The 12730-nt window shown below is 39.6% G+C and overlaps 1 protein-coding gene across 1 annotated transcript in view; it reads right to left on the bottom strand.

Moving 5' to 3' along the window:
• The window catches only part of LOC129777502 (uncharacterized), a 49095-nt gene extending 47224 nt beyond the window's left edge, over positions 1 to 1871 (bottom strand). Inside the window, exon 1 of the mRNA XM_055783794.1 lies at positions 941 to 1871. The gene's annotated coding sequence lies outside the window, so the exon portion shown is untranslated. The remainder of the gene's footprint in view (positions 1 to 940) is intronic.
• Between the last annotated feature and the right edge of the window lie 10859 nt (positions 1872 to 12730).

Genomic DNA, 12730 nt, shown 5'->3' with positions numbered 1-12730 from the left:
TCATCATAAAGCTCATTTTATCAAGCCCTAGCTATACCACCTTCTCAGCATTTGGTGTTATCAAAATTTTCTAATTACTGCAATAATAAAAATTCTAAATGACGGAATTTATTTTTTTCCAGATTGATGTCGAAATTCCCTGATTTTCACTGGCATTATTTTAACTCCCTGATTTTCAAGGATGTTCAAGGTAGTCGACACCCTGATAACGGATGGTCAGACTAATGCAATAGATATACTTGCGACAAAGAACGTGATACAGTAATTTACATTTAATGCAACATGCCAGGGCACCACACAGTGTCGCACTGGAGGCGATTTTGACCTGTAATTGGACATTGGCGATGAGAGTGGTACAGTGTCGACGTCTGGTGGCGACGTTCAATGTGGGGCCATAAATTGGGCCCCGAACTAGATGTTTACAAAAATGTCTAATTAAACGTGTCGCATTACAGGTCTGTTTAATTAGCTAAATGTCGCATTAAATGTAACTTACTGTGTATCAATGCATGAATTGACCTAACTTGTGAATTGTTCAAACTCTTCACTTACAATGTAAATATGTTGAGTCAACTGAAATCGGAAATTGTTTACTTCAATTACTAGTTTAATAAATAATTTAATCAAAGCAAACAAATAAATCATAAGCCAACGGTAGTCATATGTTAACCTTACGGTTCTATCGAAAATATAACCCACCCTTATTTTTTCTCTGAAAAACTTTCTTGGTTCAACTTATATGGGGTCGATTCCGCACATGTCATGTTGCGAACTTTTAAGTCTAAAGCCTGATATCTGCACTCATCAGATTGTTTAATATTTCGCAAACAACAAGGAATTGTGGAAATACTCGTACTTAGAAAGATAATCCATCTTAATAACCATTCGTTTATAAATCAAGTCAGTTATGTAAACAAACCTGATGCAGAAAGTAACTTACCTTATTGCAACGTAATCCAAGTCTGGCCGAGACTATCAGTCCTGATAACCGAATAACTCTGGTTTTTATAACAAAGTAGAACTGTCTTATAACTCCTTTAAACCTTCTCGAATAGGATTCCGTACCCTCGTGTCGATCCTTTCGCCCACACACACATGTATCTTCTTTCGTCTGACCACAGCCTCAACTACAAACGCGATCAGTGCGATTGCTGCGCCGAATAAAACACTCCCGAACTGACGCAATCCTCTCTAAAGCAGCACCGTTGGCGAAGTCCCCGAAGCACAAAGACTCAGAAGGGCACTCTCGCAACAGGGGCCACGCCACGAAATCACAAGAGCTCTGGTGGAGCTGTAACAAGGCGAACGAATTGCCCCGCCGCACCAATGATGACGACGCTTCAATGACGATAATGACGAAAGCCAAGGCCTACGCTGCTCTCCGTCGTGCGCTTACTGACCCGTCACCCGTGTACGGTTTGCAGTTGTAGTGGAGGGTAGAAAAAAAGTGATTCCTGCCTGGCGCTGTTCAGGGTGGAGATCTCTCACATTTTCATAGGGATTTTTCACCTCGAGGCTTGAGATCCACGTAGCGTATTATTCGATTTGAATTTCATTCGGTCCATGCATTTGGCTTTATTTTTGTAAACAAACGGTTTGATTACATCAAATGATCTACATTGGCCACAACAGAGAAGATCCAAAAATGAAAATAGGCACTTCCGAAATCCAGTTCACTTGTCGGGTGGAACACTTTTAACTCTTCAATTACTCTTTTGCTTCTCCAGGATAGATTTCATACCGAGAACTTACGTTTTCGGAACCGATTCGCGAGTTTTCACAAATTCACGCAACAACTCCACGAGATACGATGCTTACAAGAAACAGCAAGTGGTTTCATCTGGCAAGGCTAGCAAATATACTGAAAAATTGAACGGCAATGACAGCAAATCAACTTGAACAGTAGATGGATTCTGTATTACGCAGGGGTGTCATTTGTTTATTTAGAAAACTTCGAGGCATTTAAACATTCATGCTACACTCAAAAGAAGAATTTAGTGAATACATTCTATTGACGGGAATTTGTATTTCAAAAGAAAATCCTTTATCATCTAAATTTATACTATCGATTTTAAAATAGGCCCCATCCAAAGCAATACACTTTTTTCCAACGAACGAATGCTGTCAAAACAGATCCCACGAAACGGTAATCTGATTTCGGATATAGGGAAATATCTTGTCACCAGTAATTATGCGTTAGATGAATGTGGGATCAGAATTTGGTCGCTCAAGCATGTCTCCACCCACTTTTTGTTATATAAATAGAATTGACATTAGTGCGACAGAATAACATTAAAAATGATCGTGTAATCCTACAAAGTTGGACTGGCAATATTGACGATTTTTTTTAATTCTTCATTTGAGATGCTTTCAACCTCCTGTTCTGGTTCGCCTCTGGGTTCGTCACTGCTGAAATAGGGCAGGGCATGTTCATTTTATTAACAAAGGTGGATAAAGTGAAGCGGCCCTTGCACTACTACATTATTCTTCAACCCTACACTATCTTTTTCATCGCTTGGAGGAATGCAGCATCTCTAGCTTTCATAGCCGTAAGAGAAATCAACACATTTTCGAAATAAAAATTAAATTTATTGTATCAAACAAACATCTCCATCAATAATTTGATTGGTTTTCTTCAAACAATGAAAACTCTTGAACGGAACTTGTTTCTAATGATGATTTCCCATTATAATTTCAGCAATTTGATCTGTTTTTATAATGTCTTTCAGTAATGGATGAGGAAGGTTGGGAATAATCTGTTTTGAGCACTCAACAAAACATTTTGAAATGCTTTTCATTGATCTATTAACAATTTAAAACTGTTTTATCATAGTAATCTTAATAGATTATGCTTGATTCATTACCATTTGATATGTTCGTAGATGTCAACACCGTGTCTTATCCGTAAGCTTCACCCCTGTATTTGGGCAATAGATGTCGCCATCGCGAATTAACATTTAAAGCTTTGTGCTCCATCGTTATGAAGCGAAAATTATAACGGATGTTCAGGTGGTCTCGCAACCACTCGTTGCTTCTCACCAACTATCCAACGAATCAACTGTGGTAAGAGACCCCGTTTTTTGGTAAGCCACTGCTAGGTATGTGAATGTTTGATGTTTAGAAAAGACGAAAACAAACCCAAAATTGAAAAGGCGCTAGACGATTCAAAAAAGAGTATAAAATTTAAATTTTTAAGAGTTTTGAAGTGACCGTAAGTGAATTAAAATATTAGATTGTACTGTACGGTTCACGAGGTTAGTTTACATAATAACATTTAATTGTAGTCTTGTTTTCTACTATCAATTTTACTTAACAGTGATTATTGAATTGAACTAGTTGAGGAGACAAAAAGACGATTGTGTAAACGACAAAGAGATACTAAACGTAAGAGAATCAAATATTATATTAAATAAGAGACGATTAATGTACTGACCCTCATTTGACAGGAATTTTTTAATTTTGTTGTGATAAAATAAACATTTTGAAAAATTGGAACACATCTCTTCTTCGTTACGATCGTAACATTTTAAAAAATTCGTTTATTTCGTAATCTGAAAAAAGCCAAGTATGCCAAGAGGTACGCAACCAGGACGAAGCTGTGGTGCTTGTAATGGTCTAGATAATGATCGAATGGTATCCTGTGACGACTGTGGTCGGTGGTTCCACTTTACGTGCGTGGGCGTTGATGAAGGCATCGAAGAGGTAGACTGGAGTTGCTCCACATGCGACGCGAAAAGATCAACTCAGGGCATGTCTGGCATTATAACAGTACCTGTACAAATAGAGACGAAGGACAATCAACAACAACAGAACGAACAACTAAAACAGCTCCAGAACATGGTAGTTCAGCTGCAAAGCAGATTTGAAAAACAACAACAGTCGTATGAAAAATGGTTGGAACAGAAAGATCGCGAGATGCAGAATGCAGTGAATGAATTAGAGCGTCAATTCGAGGTACGAATGGAGTAAAGGAAGCAGCAAATTCGAGAGGAGCTGAGTGTTCCAAACACTGTGCTTCCGCCAAATGCAAATTCAACTGCTGTAGGGTCGGAAAACCGTGTTGCAAACGATTCGTGTAAGGCGATCGAGCGATTGGAAAGACAACTTCAGGAATTGATGAGCAAACAGGAATCGGAAACGAAGCGTCTTGAGGAACGGCTGAGAGCGGTGGAAATTTGTAACAGCGAATCTGTTCAAAGAAGAAACGATGGTTTAAATGCCGAAGCAGATCCATTCCACCCGAAAATATATTCAAACCTTCCGTCAGTAAATTTTTCACACGAGCTTAGCAAAAGTCAACTCGCAGCGCGACAAGCGGTAACAAAAGAGCTGCCCATATTTGCAGGCAACCCAGAGGAATGGCCGTTATTTATCGCCACATATGAGAGCACTAGTAGGATGTGCGGATTCAGCGACGAGGAAAACATACTTCGTTTACAGCGTAGCTTGAAGGGGAAAGCCCTTGAAGTAGTGCGGAGTCGCTTATTATATCCCACGGGACTCGAAGGCGTGATAAATACGTTGCGTATGTTGTTTGGTCATCCGGAGGTGATAGTTCACTCGTTAGTCTGTAGGATTCGAGAAATGAAAACGGAGAAGCTCGGAACACTGATCGATTTCGGCGTTGCAGTCCAAAATATGTGTGCAACTATTGTAGCCTGTGGATTAAACGAGCACCTATGTAATGTGGCGTTGCTCCAAGAGCTTGTCGAGAGACTACCACCCACTATCAAGCTTGACTGGGCAAAACATCGCCAAACACTGAATACTGTAACGCTATCAGATTTCAGTAACTGGTTGGGAACACTCGTTGAAGCAGCATGCGTGGTAACAGATCCATCAGCAATCAGCACTTATATCGGAAGACCTGAAAAACATAGTCGCAAAGAAGAGATGCACTTCCATTTCGATTCAGGTTCTACTTCAGCTTCAAGCTCAGTAACACCCATGAGAGTCACGTCCAAAACAAATAAAGTGTGCATCATCTGTCAAGGTGGATGTAGTAGTGTCAGCCTTTGCAAGAAATTTCAAGATATGAATGTCGATGCTCGATGGATAGTGTTGAGAGAGAACAAGCTATGTCGGAAGTGTTTGGGTAAACATTTTGGAGCATACACGATTAAACAAACTTGTGGAAGAAACGGTTGTTCCTATTTACATCACGCGTTATTACACGATGATTCCAGATATCAGAGAAGAGATAATTTCCAAGCATCTTCTCCCGTATCAAATGAAGAAATTTTAATAGAAATCTGCAACACTCATTTTTTTTATCCCTTTTGTTTATTTTTAGGCTCATTAGCATTTTAACTGTAACAGAGCCGAATTTTAATCGTTTACATGTCACATGTTTATCATATCTGTAATTAGCACATTGCACAGTTGCCATTTTTCGGCGTTAGACTATTCCCTACTATACCATTGCATATGGTACACATTTACACAGTAGCCATTTAGGCGTAAGAGTTTTCTATCTGTTCTTCCATTATCCAGTTAGACCGGACAGCGGAGACAGTTGTTGATCATTGTTGAGTTATTTATAGAACAGCAGCCCGATGTTTCTTGCAGAGCAGAGCAGTTGTATGGACGAATCGATCTTTATTCGACCGTGGATCGCTGATGATTGTTGCGTGGACGTAGCTATTCTGTAACAACACAAAGATGGTCAATGAGGGCCCTGAGTTTTGAACTCACGATCGATCGCTTACTAAGCGAATGCAACACTCATGTAAACAATGAAAATAAAACTATGTTACGATATGTTCCGGTATTGCTTCATGGGCATGGTAAATTCGTCCGCACTTTCGCTTTCTTGGACGATGGTTCGTCGGTAACATTGATGGATTGATAGGTCTCGAAGGTGAATCATACCCTCTGTGTCTGGGATGGACAGCCGAGCATCAACGCCAGGAATATAATTCTGTAAAGCTTGGGCTGAGAATCTCTGGAGTGCACGATAGGAAAGTGCATTGGATCTCGAAGGTTCACACTGCCGGAAGTCTTGCTGCACCTCGTCAAACTCTTGAGCTGAAAGAATTAGTGCGTCGTTATCCACATTTAAAGGACCTTTCCGCTGACTCGTATTACAATGTTCAACCTAGAATACTCATTGGTATGGACAACTGTTGTTTGGGTCACGCGTTGGACAGCAAAGAAGGATTGAAAAACGAACCGATCGCCACACGAACTCGTCTTGGGTGGATAGTCTTTGGACCTTGCCCTTCAATGTTCACCTCGATGCCAAACACTACTGCCCATCATAGCTTTCACGTGTGTCCATGTTGTGAACGAAATAACACAGAGTTACACAGCACGGTGAAAGCATATTTTTCATTAGACAGTCTCGGTGTGGTGCACCCTATGAGACCGCTTCTATCTAAGGACGACGAGCGAACAGAACATTTGCTCAAATCTCTAACATGCATCAAAGATAAAAGGTATGAGACGGGATTACTTTGGAGATACGAGAACATTCGATTACCAGACAGTAAGGCGATGGCCATGAGACGACTGGTGTGCTTGGAAAAGCGTATGCAGCGAGATCCTGGGTTGGCCGAAATATTAAAGAAGCAGCTTCAGAACTACCAGCAGAGCGGATACGTCGAGAAGTTGAGTGAGAGTCAGCTTGCTGAAGAATTCCCCCGTGTTTGGTATCTGCCGATATTCCCTGTGGTTAACCCGAACAAGCCGGGTAAGATGCGTATAGTTTGGGACGCGGCCGCTAAAGTAGCGGGAACTTCACTCAATTCCTATTTACTTACTGGACCGTATCAACTTACCTCTCTTCCATCCGTGCTCCACCGTTTCCGAGAGTTCCGAGTAGCTATTACGGGGGATATACGAGAAATGTTCCATCAAGTGAGGGTAAACAGGAATGACCAACAATGCCAAAGGTTCCTATGGAGGGACGGCAATCAAAATCGTAGCCCCGATGTTTATGCGATGAAAGTGATGACATTCGGGGCTACGTGTTCGCCAAGTTGTGCGCAGTTTGTGAAAAATCACAATGCGCAACGCTTTCAGGATCGATTTCCGAGGGCAGCTGAAGCGATAGTAAAAGAACATTATGTAGATGATATGCTCTCTAGAGGTTCGAGGTTCGTTTTGTCCATAAAGAAGGTGGGTTTGAAATTCGCAACTGGCTATCGAACTCGAAGCGAGTGCTGCGGGAGTTGGAGGCTGAACCGGGCGAGAAAAGTTTAAACCTGTCGAGTGAGATGGGAACGGAGAAAGTACTTGGGTTTTGGTGGTGCACGGGCTCCGATACGTTTACTTTCAAAGTATCCCCGAGGATTAACGTTGATCTACTTCGAGGTTGCATCATACCTACAAAAAGGCAGATTTTGAGCACATTAATGATGATCTACGATCCACTGGGTTTACTGGCAAACTTCTTGATGTTCCTGAAAGTATTACTCCAAGAGATTTGGCGTAGTGGTGTCAATTGGGATGATTACATCAGGAGTGAACAATTGGAGAAGTGGCGAATATGGTTGCGGGTTTTGCCACTAGTGGAATCTGTCAGTGTACCTAGGTGCTACCGAACAAATACAAGTATCAGAGAGCGGAATAACATACAGCTTCATGTGTTTGTTGATGCGTCAGAGAATGGATTCGTTACGGTTGCGTATCTCCGGTTTGAAGAAGACGATGTAGTAGAGTGTGCGCTTGTCGGTGCGAAAACACGAGTCGCTCCTTTACGGTTCATATCGATTCCAAGACTCGAGCTTCAGGGAGCGGTAATCGGAGCACGTTTAGCCAGCCACATCATGGAGTCACACAAGATTCAGCCTCGGCAAAGGTTCTTCTGGTCAGATTCGCGGGATGTTCTTTGTTGGTTGTTGCCGACCACCGTAAATATAGCCAGTTTGTAGCGGTGCGAGTCAGTGAAATATTGGAGTTGACCGAGCCAAATGAATGGAACTGGGTTCCATCGAAGCTAAACGTAGCTGATGACGCAACAAAATGGCAAAAGTTACCGGATCTGTCTCTTTCAGGTCGCTGGTTCCATGGTCCTGAATTTTTGTGGGGACCTAAAGAGCAATGGCCCATTACGCCATCGAATATTGATCACTCCATTGAAACTACTGAAGAAAAGCGTTCACATGTATTTAATCATTTTGCTGATCGTGCACTGTTCCTCTGGGACAACTTCTCTAGTTGGAAACGTTTGCTTCGCCATGTGGCATTCGTAATACGCTTTCCTGCTAATCTACGTAAGAAAATAGCAAAACAACCACTATGCTTCGGTCCACTGACGCAAGAGAAACTCAAGAGTGCGGAATTATTTATAATAAAGACTGTTCAGGGGGCCGAATTTCCAAGTGAGATAGAGATGTTGAAAAAACCAAATCCTGTGCCCTGGAGAAATGCGTTAACGAAAAGTAGCAAATTGTATGGACTGAGCCCTTTTCTCGATGAATACGGGGTGCTGCGTATTAAGGGTCGCATAGACGCTTGCGAGTTTGTAGAAGAGTGCACGAAACGCCCGATACTACTACCCAGGCGTCATTCTATTACAGACCTTATCATCTCCGATATTCACCAATGTTATTGCCACATTAACCACCAGACCACGCTCAATGAAATCCGTCTGAGATTCTATGTGCCTAAACTTCGTTCAACGTATAAACGTGTGCAAGCGGCGTGTCAGTACTGCAAAAATCGTATGTAGAGGCCAGCTGTACCAGAAATGTCTGCCCTTCCATCCATGCGACTGAAAGCCTTCTGTCGTCCATTTTCCTATATTGGAATTGATTATTTCGGCCCAATGTACGTCGTTGTTGGCCGGCGGACAGAAAAACGTTGGGGTGTTTTAATCACCTGCCTCACTGTTCGAGCAATACATTTAGAAATTGCCCACAGCCTCACAACGGATTCTTGTATTCTTGCCATCAGGAATTTCATCGCCAGGAGGGGCGCTCCACTGGAAATAATCAGTGACCGGGGCACGAATTTCATTGGAGCTAACCGTGAACTGAAAGAAGCGTTGCAGCAGATGAATCAGAATAAGTTGGTGGAACACTTCATCACTACCGACACTAAATGATCCTTCAACCCACCTTGTTCTCCACATTTTGGTGGTGCTTAAGAGCGGCTCGTTCAATCGGTAAAAAAAGCACTAGCTCACATTCAAATTACACGCATTCCTACTGATGAACAGCTGAGAAACATGTTGGCCGAAATTGAATTAATCGTGAACTCACGGCCGTTGACCGAATTGCCGTTAGACGATGAGCTGTCCTCACCGCTCACTCCCAATCATTTTCTGCTCGGGTCGTCAAATGGTTCTAAGCCCCCAGTTATATTTAATGACAGCAGTTACGTTTTGAAGAATACATGGAGAATGTCACAGGCCTACGGCGAACGAAGTGGTTTTGCCAGGTGAAACCAATCGAGACAGGGGATATAGTCATTTTGGTGAACGAGAAATTGCCGAGGAATTGTTGGCCGAAAGGGCGAGTGGTTCAAGCCATCCGATCCAAGGACAGCCAGATTCGCCGTGCACTGATACAAACTGTAAACGGATTATTGGAGAGACCAGCAGCTAAACTGGCAGTGTTGGATATTGGCGCTACCACAAGTACGTCGGACCAATGATCTCGAAGTACTGGGGGGGAGTGTCGCAACCACTCGTTGCTTCTCACCAACTATCCAACGAATCAACTGTGGTAAGAGACCCCCTTTTTTGGTAAGCCACTGCTAGGTGTGTGAATGTTTGATGTTAAGAAAAGACGAAAACAAACCCAAAATTGAAAAGGCGCTAGACGATTCAAAAAAGAGTATAAAATTTAAATTTTTAAGAGTTTTTAAGTGACCGTAAGTGAATTAAAATATTAAATTGTACTGTACGGTTCACGAGGTTAGTTTACATAATAACATTTAATTGTAGTCTTGTTTTCTACTATCAATTTTACTTAACAATGATTATTGAATTGAACTAGTTGAGGAGGCAAAAAGACGATTGTGTAAACGACAAAGAGATACTAAACGTAAGAGAATCAAATATTATATTAAATAAGAGACGATTAATGTACTGACCTTCCTTTGACAGGAATTTTTTAATTTTGCTGTGATAAAATAAACATTTTAAAAAATTGGAACACATCTCTTCTTCGTTACGATCGTAACAGGTGGAATGGACAAACTCAGGTGAAATGGACAAATAAACGAATTTTAGCAGGGATTTCAGAAAAATTATAGAAAATTGATTAAGTAAGGTTCAGTGCTACTTGTTTTATGCGTTCAAGCAACAACAAGTAGTAAATTAAAACTGCCTTAGACCCATGCGCTGATAGAGAGTAAATTTGCTTACAAACATAGATTTTAACACAGTTTAGTTTCCCCCAAGAAAATAACTTAAATCCACGCGGTTCACCGTTCGATTTCCTTTTGTTTCCCTGCTATGCGACGGGACAGTTTACCTTTTCGGTTGCGCGTGGATGTGTTGTGTTTTAAGTTGCATTTCGAAACTTGTTTCAAACAGCAACAAGTCATGCGCAACTCAGAGTATTTTATGGAAAGATGGGAATGATTAGAGAAGTGAATAACTTAGACGCAAATATGCTTTTTTTTTCGCACTGAAATGCATATAAACCATCGAAAAAACTAAATGGACGAGAATTTGGTCAAATGTGCTTCTTTTCATATACCGCACAAAAAAAAACGCAAAAAACCCCACAAGGACAGGAAACCGCACAAAAACAGGTTTTCCTGTACAATGTCGGCATCAGGAAACGTTTTGAACGAGTGATACATGAGCAAACATGAGCAATTAAACTAACTATGCAGAAAGGTAGTTTTAAATCGTCATAAGATTTCTGAAAATAATTGCTAATGGTTTTTTAAATTCTCAAAACATGCTTTTTCAACCATTTCTAAAGTACATTAAATTGCTGCGGATAAATCAAATTTTTGAAATTATAATTGAAAACCATTAGAAATGCGTTACGAAACGTTAGTGAATAAGCAGCAAAATATTTTGTGCAATAATATCGTAGCTAACTATTTTCATTCGTGTACGTAATTTTGGTGTGATATATAAAAATTCAAGGAGACATGTTAGATTATAGACCATAACAATACTATAGGAAAGTGATGACAATAGAAATAATTGTGTTGGTTTGATGAATAAATATAATGTGGATTCAAGTGAATCTCGAATGAATATTATTATTGGTAATGTCAAAACGGATGATCGTGGAAGCACCGCTTTTCATATGTTTTCATAGCGATCAAGTCTGGAAGCTGCGTTGACTAATTCAATAATTTCATTTTATTTTCACTCACTTAATAATAAGAACGATGAATACCACAAATTACGCGAATATTTTATACAACGCGAAAAAACGTGTCACAATGTTAAACATTAACGTTTATCAGTACATGGTTTGAGGAAAAGGCCCAAAAAAAAGATACAGAAAACCGGAACCAAATATTTACTTGTCGTGATTTGTGTTAAATCTATTTGATTAGTAACGTAAACACGTTGATCAAATTTTATCTGTCAGAAAATGTCAAATATTTGGCTTCGGTTGAACAGTATACTTTTACTCTTTTAATTGATTATATTTATGAATAACTAGCTGTACCCTGCGACGCTTTACTGTGGCACATTGTGGTTGCATGGTTGAGTTGATTTTTTTAATTTTTCATGTTGGAACAACAATCCTAGATGTGTTTGATTGTTGTGTACATTGTATCATAGTTTGAGTTCAGTCGGTTCCGAACTTTTCAAGTTTTTGAAGCGTATACAAACAAACAGAACTTTTCTATATATATATATATATATATATATATATATATATATATATATATATATATATATATAGAAAATATATATATATATATATATATATATATATATATATATATATATATATATATATATATATATATATATATATATATATATATATATATATAGTGGAGAGGGAAATGGATAAATTTCAAATCATTTCGAAATACAATTTCAGTTCATGATTTTGTCAAGCAATTGGAAAAAGATGTTTACATCACATAGAACTCATATTTAACATGAAATGAGTTGCATATTGTGTCTAACTTTAAGCTCAATCGGTTCCGTACTTTTCGAGTTTTTGACTCGAATTTTTATATATATATAGAGATTATTCTGAGTGTACTCTAGTGGAGATGTTCCAACAGTTTGCTGTCCCTCGTTATCATTTCCAAAACTTATGTCATTGTCCCTTTCCTACCTGAGATTTCCTACCAATCATTTTATCGGGTGGGTTAGTGCACGAAAAATATTTGTATTTTTAAACGTTAAATTCATGCGTCACTGATGCACTGAATATGAGGTTTACGTGGAAGAAACAAAAAAGCTGTTTTATAAAGTTACATTTTCATGCTATTTACGCCAAAATACTTATTCTCACCATTTAGGTAACTAAAAAGATCATAGAGCAGTTATGGATCCTTTGAAGAAACAGCATTTTCGGTGATATCTTGATTTGTACAGCACCTTTCCCAAAGTATCAACATGGAAAAATAAGTCAAAGAGAAGAGTTGACGGAACGATTATGGTGACGATGGAAAGCACGAAACCACAAGTGATCCACCAGAAAATGTTAGTTGGATACGATCTGTGTGATCATATTTGTTTTTTTACGTACGAATAACTAATCACCGATTCAACATAGCATTCTACCAGACTTGATACTTAACTCACACTTTTTTTCTTTTTTTTTTATTATCTGTATTATAGTGA

The sequence above is a fragment of the Toxorhynchites rutilus genome, chromosome 3 (genome assembly GCF_029784135.1).
Source record: "Toxorhynchites rutilus septentrionalis strain SRP chromosome 3, ASM2978413v1, whole genome shotgun sequence".
In the NCBI taxonomy this organism is placed as follows: domain Eukaryota; kingdom Metazoa; phylum Arthropoda; class Insecta; order Diptera; family Culicidae; genus Toxorhynchites; species Toxorhynchites rutilus.
The sequence above is the reverse complement of the archived record's forward strand: the minus strand, read 5'-3'. Positions and strand labels throughout refer to the sequence as shown.